This window comes from Tamandua tetradactyla, chromosome 7, assembly GCF_023851605.1.
Source record: "Tamandua tetradactyla isolate mTamTet1 chromosome 7, mTamTet1.pri, whole genome shotgun sequence".
Lineage (NCBI taxonomy): Eukaryota > Metazoa > Chordata > Mammalia > Pilosa > Myrmecophagidae > Tamandua > Tamandua tetradactyla.
The window spans coordinates 110,755,130-110,763,494 of NC_135333.1; the positions used below are offsets into that span (position 1 = coordinate 110,755,130).

Here is an 8,365-nt window from a genome sequence, read left to right on the forward strand (position 1 = left end):
TTCTTAAACTTTACACCCAAAACACAAGCAACAAAAGAAAAAATTGGTCAATGGGAACTTCTTAAAATCAAAAGCTTCTGTGCCTCAAAGAAGTTTGTCAAAAAACTGAAGAGGCAGCCAACTCAATGGGAGAAAATATTTGGAAACCACATACTGGATAAAGGCTTGTTATGCTGTGTACATAAAGAAATTGTACAAGTCAATAACAAAAGAACAAACAACCCAGTTATAAAATGGGCAAAGATATTTTTCCAAAGAGCAAATACAAATGGCTAAAAAGTACATGAAGAGATATGTTCTTTTTGTTTTTTTTTAATTTTAAATTTTGTTTTTTTTAAATTTTAAATGTAAAAGTATATTTTTTCACAATCCTTGAGAAGTTACCATTCCTTTAAAAAATTCTTCATGAGAAAAATGCCCCCAAAATTTCAATAGTAGCTTAGGCTAAACCAAAAATATACATTTGATGTATATAAACTTTAAAAAGCGTAACATGGGTAATGTGAATGTAAATTGCCTTTAAAATATTTCCAATGTCAGTTACAACTTAAATTATGTTTTAAAAGACAGAAATAATAGCATTATCTAATGTATTATATTTATATATTTAGTCAGTGTCATTTATTTCTATGACATTAAAAAAATAAACGATGAAACTACAAATGACATTGCCTTGCAGTTCAAATATTGAAAGGGCCACATGATTTTTTTTTTAAAGTACAACAAGAACTTTTATTTTACTATTTATATCTCGACCTTCCTACATTTTTAAGAGTATGCACTGTCACCATTGCAAGCAAAAGAAAATTAAGAAACACTAAGGAAAAAAGTGAAAAACCATTTTCTTACTAAAATTTTACTCAATCCACAAAAAATAAAGTAAATCAATTATGCTAAGTAGTGTTTTATAACCTTGGCCTTTTAAACTGATACATAGACTTTAGGGAAAAGAAGAGCTATTGTGTACCATAAAATGTAGCTATAAATATAATTAGTTTCATCTTGTTAAAGCACCTTATATTACAAGGCAAAAAAGAGGCTTACTAATATCAATGGATCTTTTTTTTGTCTCTTTTTTTATGTATTTTTTATTAATTAAAAAAATTAACAACAAACAAAACATTAAGATATCATTCCATTCTACATATACAATCAGTAATTCTTAATATCATCACAGTTGCATATTCATCATTTCTTAGAACATTCGCATCGAATATCAATGTATCTTTCATACCAAAGAGGATTTTATTTGTTTGAAATACCCATATATCTTCCTTTAATTTTTCTTTTCTATTAAATCATTCACAGAAAATATGTTCTGGATAAAATCTTTCTCATTTAAGATTGGAAATGTAGAATTTCATTGGAAATGTAAAATTTTTTTAAATGGCATCTAGAAATTTAATGTCAATTAACTTAAGCCAATATTCATTTATAGTGACAATGTAAAATGAAGTGAAAATTAAATGTATTTTCTTAACTATTATTTTTGATTACTACCAACTTTAAATGTCCAAACTCTGAAAGCTTATTTTTATCATAGTATCCTTTCTTCACATTCAATATTATTAAACTAGGATATACAATAAGTGTTGAAAGAAACTGAATACTTTAGCATTCCTTTAGGATGTCTACTCAAACTAATTACGCTTACTTTTAGACAGTAAATTTCTTATAAGTCATAGAAATAAATAATTCTGAAAAAGGGGGCAATATTCTTTATCTGAATCTGGCACTCCCTCTTCATGCTCCCTTCATATCTAATAAGAATTTTTTTAATGCTTTAATATTTTCACATTTAGATCCTGAAATAGATTTAATAAAACTTCCCAGGTGAAATTAATAAAACTATTTATAAAAGTGAAAATCTAGGGCGGGCCGCGGTGGCTCAGCGGGCAAGAGTGCTTGCCTGCAGTGCCGGAGGACCCCGGTTCGATTCCCGGCCCCAGCCCATGTAAAAAACAAACAAACAAACAAAATATGATAAAACAAGAAAATGTTTAAAAATGTTTCCCTTTCTTCCTCCCTTCCTTCCTTCCATCCTTCCTTCCTTCTCTGTCTTTCCTTCCTTTCTTCCCTCTCTCTTTAAAAAAAAAAAAAAAAAAGTGAAAATCTAAAGAAAACAGGTAATTAAGACAATCTTAATCAGTAGCATGACAGAATGATTAAATTTTTCTTGAAATGCAGAAAGCAGATGATGAAATTGCACTTAATTCTGAGGCAATTCAGGTATCTCCTATCATTCCTATTCCTTTCTAATAAACATTTGCAAAATGGTTTTTTACCTCCCCTTTACAAAAAAGGCTCAGCACAACCATTTATACATTCTGGTTGATTTTTTAAAAAATGTTTTTGTGTTTTGTTGTTGTTGTTGTTGCTTGTTTTTACCATTTTGAGCCCATTTTAATTTATTTCTTTATATATTTTTCATATATTTCCTTGTGGCTACCATCGAGCTTAAATTTAACATCCTAATTCTCTAACAACGTTCTGGTTGATTTTTAAAATTTGGTAATAACTGATAAACAGGATGACACAAATTTACCCTATCGATTCTTTTTATCTGTATCAGATTGTTTTATGCCAGAATCAAACAGTTCTTAAATAGGATTTACAAATCCAGAACACTCAGAATTGCCACTATCATCCATTCCAGCACTAACAAAATCATTCGCCCGCTCAGGTCCAATTGGAATCATCAGAGGTTGAAGTGGGATCACTTCCAGTCTTCTGCTGCTGTACTTAAATGCTGCCCATAGAATATCTTCCTCTGTTTTGGTGTCAGAAATGTAGCATCTGACAAGAGTCTGCTACTTTGAAAAACTTCATACTGTGACTTCACATTTCTCAAACAAGATTCGAAGTCATCTTCTGGTCCAGAGCTTTGATACTCTCCGTTGTTGGAAGGATGGTATCGCTGCACAACCCTCTGCCTTTCTCGCTCCAAGAGCTTCCTCTGCTTTGCTGCCCTGGCTGCTTCACGCTGTGCGGCGTATAAAGCTGCTTCTTCTGGTCTTAACTTCTCTTCTTGAAAGGCTAACTCTTTTTTAATTTTCACATTAAGAATTTTTTGTTTTTCAGCAATAGAATCATAATGCCTCTCTCTTACTAGGTCAACAGTTTCTTCCTCTGTAAGAGGCCGCGATGACTGCTTCCTGGGCTTTCCCCTTCATCGCTTTCTATTAGATTCTCAAACTCTATAGTTAAGTGCTTGAACTCTTGAGCTTGTTCTGAAATGCTAGGACCCTCCGCTGCCTCCTGCTCGCTGCAGTCGCCCGGCTTCTCTGCGGAGGAACCCAAAGTGCTGCGTCCAGCCGCATATCCCATCGCGCTGTGGCGGCTCCTCCTCCAACTCCCCGGCAAAGCCCAAACCCAGACCCGGCAGCCGCAGCCGCGTGGCACAAGCCTGAGAGGGATCTACGATTGAGTATGGCACATCTTCATGGAAGCAATCTAACCAAAAGGTCACCCCCACAACTGAGTATATCACATCTCCATAGAAACAAACCAATCCAAGTTCCTCACACAATAGGTCTGGCCCCGCAAGATTGGGTCAGGATTAAAACGTGGCTTTTCTTAGGTACATAGTAGTTTCAAACCTCACACAAAACTATGGAATATGTTCTGTAGCCGCTTGTTGGATCTTAGAAAATTATTGCTTTTTCTTTTTTTTTTCTCTGTATATACTTAAATTTCACAATAGTAATAGTAATAAACATTTTTTAAAAAGGAAGGGCATGCCAAAAATATTTTGGGAAGAACAGTACAGTCTTTTTTTTTTTCTACACACACACACACACACACACACACACACATACATATATATATATTTCAAAAAGGGGAATTTACTGCATGTAAAACCTTATTTTTTCTTAATTCTTATTTTTAAATAATTAAGTAATTATTAAATAGTCTTCAAAAACATCATGTTTAATAGTTGCACATATTCCATTGTATGGTAATAGCTTAATTAATCCCTTAGATGTTGAGCCTAAAAAAAAAGTATCCAAGGAGAGTAAATAGCTGGGAAATGTCTGAAACAACTGTTTGGGGGATGTCAGTGGCAAGACACACACCATACATCAGTCTGGAATGGGTGGAAGGGCCGAGTCATAGTACATAAAGCCCCCAAACTGCAAGGCTGGTGCCCCTCCCCCACGAGCACAGCAGGCTGTGTTGGAGACACTACTCCATGAGAAAAGGAAGCAGTCCATGCTAGAAACAAGGGAAGGTAGCTCACCCAAGATCCAATTGTGGTTTTAATTAACAAATTTGGAATGTTGAGTATAAGCTCAGAGCACAGATAAACCCTGATCAAGCAGGAAAGGAACCCTGATATCTCTCCTGGCAGGGAGGAGGTAGGCTTGATGGGGGGAAAAAAAGAGGCTTTTGGAGTTGGCTGAGCTCAGAACACTGGAAAAGGTCTGTGTCCCAAGAAAAGAGGTACATAGAACTAGGTGCCAACTCTAGCTCTTGCCTCATGAACCTAGGACCCTGGGGACTGGCTCTGAAAAGGGAATTCTTTCTTTTTCTTTTTCTTTTTTTTTTAAGTTGTTCTAAGTAGTTCATTAGTGAAAGCCTCTGGCATTTTCGGTTGTCAGCACTGACCCAGGCAAGGGCAGAGTTAACATAAGTCTGAGAGATGAAGTAATGAGTCATGTGAAGGAGATAATTCCCTAAAAGGCATACTTCCCCAAGGAAAGGCAGGCAGGGCCCAGCTCAAGTAGCAGCCCTCATTCAGAGAATTCAGAACCCAGGACCTAGAAAACAGAAACAACTTAAGCTTGCTTTCTACCTCAGCCTCTGTCTCAACATGCCTCTGACAGAAATAGGGTCTGATGAGAATTAAAGGCACCGCACCGCTTTATGCTGGTGGGATGCTGCAGTCTAACAAGCAGAACCTGCTGGGCAAGACAGAAAAAGCACAGAACCTAGAGGCCTAGAAGGAAAGTCTGACACCCTGCTGGGTCTCATCCTCAAGGAAACTTGATACTGATTACACCTTCCTCCTAAGACTTGGGCCTGTCTGGTCTGAGAAAATCTGACTGGGGCTGATCATGTGTGGGGAGATCCTCCTCAAAAAAAAAAAAAAAAAGTTCATTTAGGCAAGGCAAGAACCAGAAAAAAAAGAAAAAGAGCTGAAAAATTCTGATCAGTTAAACAGAAGCTATGCTAGAAGTCTAGAATAAGTTGAAATGAACACCAAAGAGTGAATAAAGAACAAAGCCAACTAACAGAAAAACCTCAGGTGAAAGAGTGAAAACAACATCCAAATAAATTACTCAAGGAAATCAGATGCCTAGACACCAACAAAAAATTACAAATCACACCAAGAAAAATGAAGATATGGTCCAGTCAAAGGAAAAAACTAACATGTCAAACAAGATGCAGGAGTTGAAATAACTGAAGGTGTTCAAACAGACATGCTAAATCAAATAAAAAATAAAATCAACAAGTTGAGAGAAGATATGGAAAAGAGATGAAGGATATAAAGAAGACATTGAGTGACCATAAAATAGGTCTTGACAGCTTGAAAAAGCAAGTGGCAGAAATTATTGAAATGAAAGACACAATAGAAGAGATGAAAAACACAATGGAGACTTACAATAGCATATCTGAAGAGGCAGAAGAAAGGATTAGTGAACTAGAGGACATCCTATCCTACACACAAAAGAACAAATAGGGAAAATAAAGGAAAAAAGAATGGAGGGATCAACAATTTCATCTTGACCAAAAGGGGGAAAAGAAGTGTAACTAATAAAGTATCAGTGGCTGAGAGAGTTCAAATAGAGTCTAGAGGCTACTCTGGAAACAGTCACTCTTATGCAAGTTTCAGTTAGACATTGCTACCTATCATAATTTGCCAAACCCCAATCAAAACCATTCCAATCAATCCTAAAGAACATCTAGGGCAATATATAAGATTCTACAAAGGTTCCATGCATTAGGATAACTTTCCAGAGCCTACAACCTCCAGATGAGTCCCTGGACCAGGTGAGTACTGAAACCTAGAGGACCCAACCTCTCCAGAACAGCAACTAGTTCCATCTCCCTACCCCATATTAGTGACAGCCACTTCCAACATGAAAAAGTTAGAATGTCCCTAGCCCAAATACCCCTAAAGAGTGGGATAGAAAGATCAAAGGTAATGGTGGAGTTATACAGAGAAGGTACAATTTAACAAATGAATATGATTGCTGAATCATTAAATTGATATCTCTTTTAGTTTCCAGTATCTTAGAGCAGCTAGAAGTAAAAACCTAAAATTGTGGGATTGTAACCCATGTCAAACTCTGAAATATGTTCTACAACTAATTGTTATGCTGTGCTATGAAATTTATTGCTTTTTTGTATATATGTTATTTTTCACAAAAGAGAAGAAAAAGTTGGTTGTGGGGCAGGCCATGATGGCTCAGCAAGTAGAGTTCTTGCCTGCCATGCCAGAGGACCTGGGTTCGATTCCCGGTGCCTGCCCATGTTAAAAAAAAAAAATCTTGATTGTGATGATAAAAAAAAATATTTATTCCTTCTAGCCTCCAATCTTGTGGGAGCAACCCTTCTTTTAATCCCTATTCAGTGCTTGTCATGGTTAGGGACAGGTGTCAACTTGGCCAAGTTGTGGTACCTGTTCATCTGATTGGGCAAGTGCTGGCCTGTCTGTTGCAATGAGGACATTTCATAGGATTAGGTCATGATCACGTCAGCTACATCCACAGCTGATTCCATTTATAATCAGCCAAAGGGGAGTGTCTTCTGCAATTAGTGATGCTAAATCCAATCATGGGAAGCCTTCTAAGGAGGACTCAGAGGAGACAGGTTGCATTCCTGCTTTGGCTGGTGAGCCTCTCCTGTGGAGTTCATCCAGGCCATCCATTGGAGTCATCGGCTTCGCAGCCTGCCCTGTGGATTTTGGACTCTGCGTTCCTACGGTCACGTGAGACACCTTCATAAATTTTATATTTGCAAGTGTTCCCCTGTTGATTCTGTTTCTCTAGAGAACCCTAACTAATACAGTGCTATAGGTCAGAAATTTGATTCGATTATCCCCACGGATGTGACTCGCCCAATTGTGGGTATTAACCTTTTGTTAGAGGGAGATGTGATGCTACCCATTCCAGGTAGGTCCTTGTTAGTTTGCTGGAATCCTTTAAAAGAGGAAGCATTCGGGAAAGAACCATGAGCAGAGAGTCCACACAGCCAGAGATCTTTGGAGACGAAGAAGGAAAATGCTCCTGGGGGAGCTTTGTGAAAGAAGAAGCCTGGAGAGAAAGCTAGCAGACATTGCCATGTTCACCATGTGCCTTTCCAGTTGAGAAAGAAATCCCAAACTTCATCAGCCTTCTTGACCCAAGGTATCTATCCCTGGATGCCTTTGATTGGACATTTCTATAGCCTTGCTTTAGTTGGGACATTTTCACAGCCTTAGAATTGTGGACTTGCAACTTAATAAATTCCCTCTTTTAAAAGCTATTCTGTTTCTTGTATATTATATTCTGGCAGCTATAAAATCAGAGCAAAACTTATTCCTGCAAGGGAAAAGCTAAGCCTATTTATAATTATGCCTAGGAGTCACCCGCATAGAACCTCCCTGTTGCTCAGATGTGGCCTCTCCCTCTAAGTCAAGTCTGCAGATGAACTCACGGCCTTCCCCACCCCTACATGCGACATGACTCCCATGGATGTAAACCTTCTGGTAATGTGAGCCATGACACCTGGAGATGAGCCAGGACTAGCATCATGGGATTGAGAAAGTCTTTTGACCAAAAAAAGGAAAAGAGAAATAAAACAAAATAAATTTGCAGTGGCTGAGCAATTTCAAACAGAGTCGAGAGGCTATCCTAGAAGTTATTCTTATGCATTAAATAGAAATAACTTTTTGGTTTGTGGTGTATTGGAGTGGCTAGAGGGAAGCACCTGAAACTGCTGAACTGTATTCCAGTAGCCTTGATTCTTGAAGATGATTGTATAACTGCATAGCTTTTTAATGTGACCATGTGATTGTGAAAACCTTGTGGTTGATGCTTCTTTATCCAGGTTATAGAAAGATGAGTAAAAAAAATAAGGACTAAATAAATAATGGGGGTATAAAGGGTAGAAAAAAGTGAGCAGATTGCAATACTAGTGGTTAATGAAAGGGAAGGGTAAGGTATATGGGATGTACGGTTTTTTTTTCTTTTCTTTTTTTTTGATGCATTACCTTTATTATTTGAAAGATGTTTGAAATAAATATATTTCCACATATATAGCATAACCACAACTGTGATGGCAAAAAATACAGACTAATAGTAATTATGTTGAATTGGTGGCTCAAATGAAATTAGTTATTGTTATAATTTTCCAGAATAGTAAATTCTTGGAAATGTTT

General features: G+C 37.0%; 1 pseudogene; it reads right to left on the minus strand.

Annotated features, from left to right (window-relative positions):
- Positions 1-2,546: 2,546 nt before the first annotated feature.
- Positions 2,547-7,668, minus strand: LOC143690577 (AP-1 complex-associated regulatory protein pseudogene; annotated as a pseudogene).
- Between the last annotated feature and the right edge of the window lie 697 nt (positions 7,669-8,365).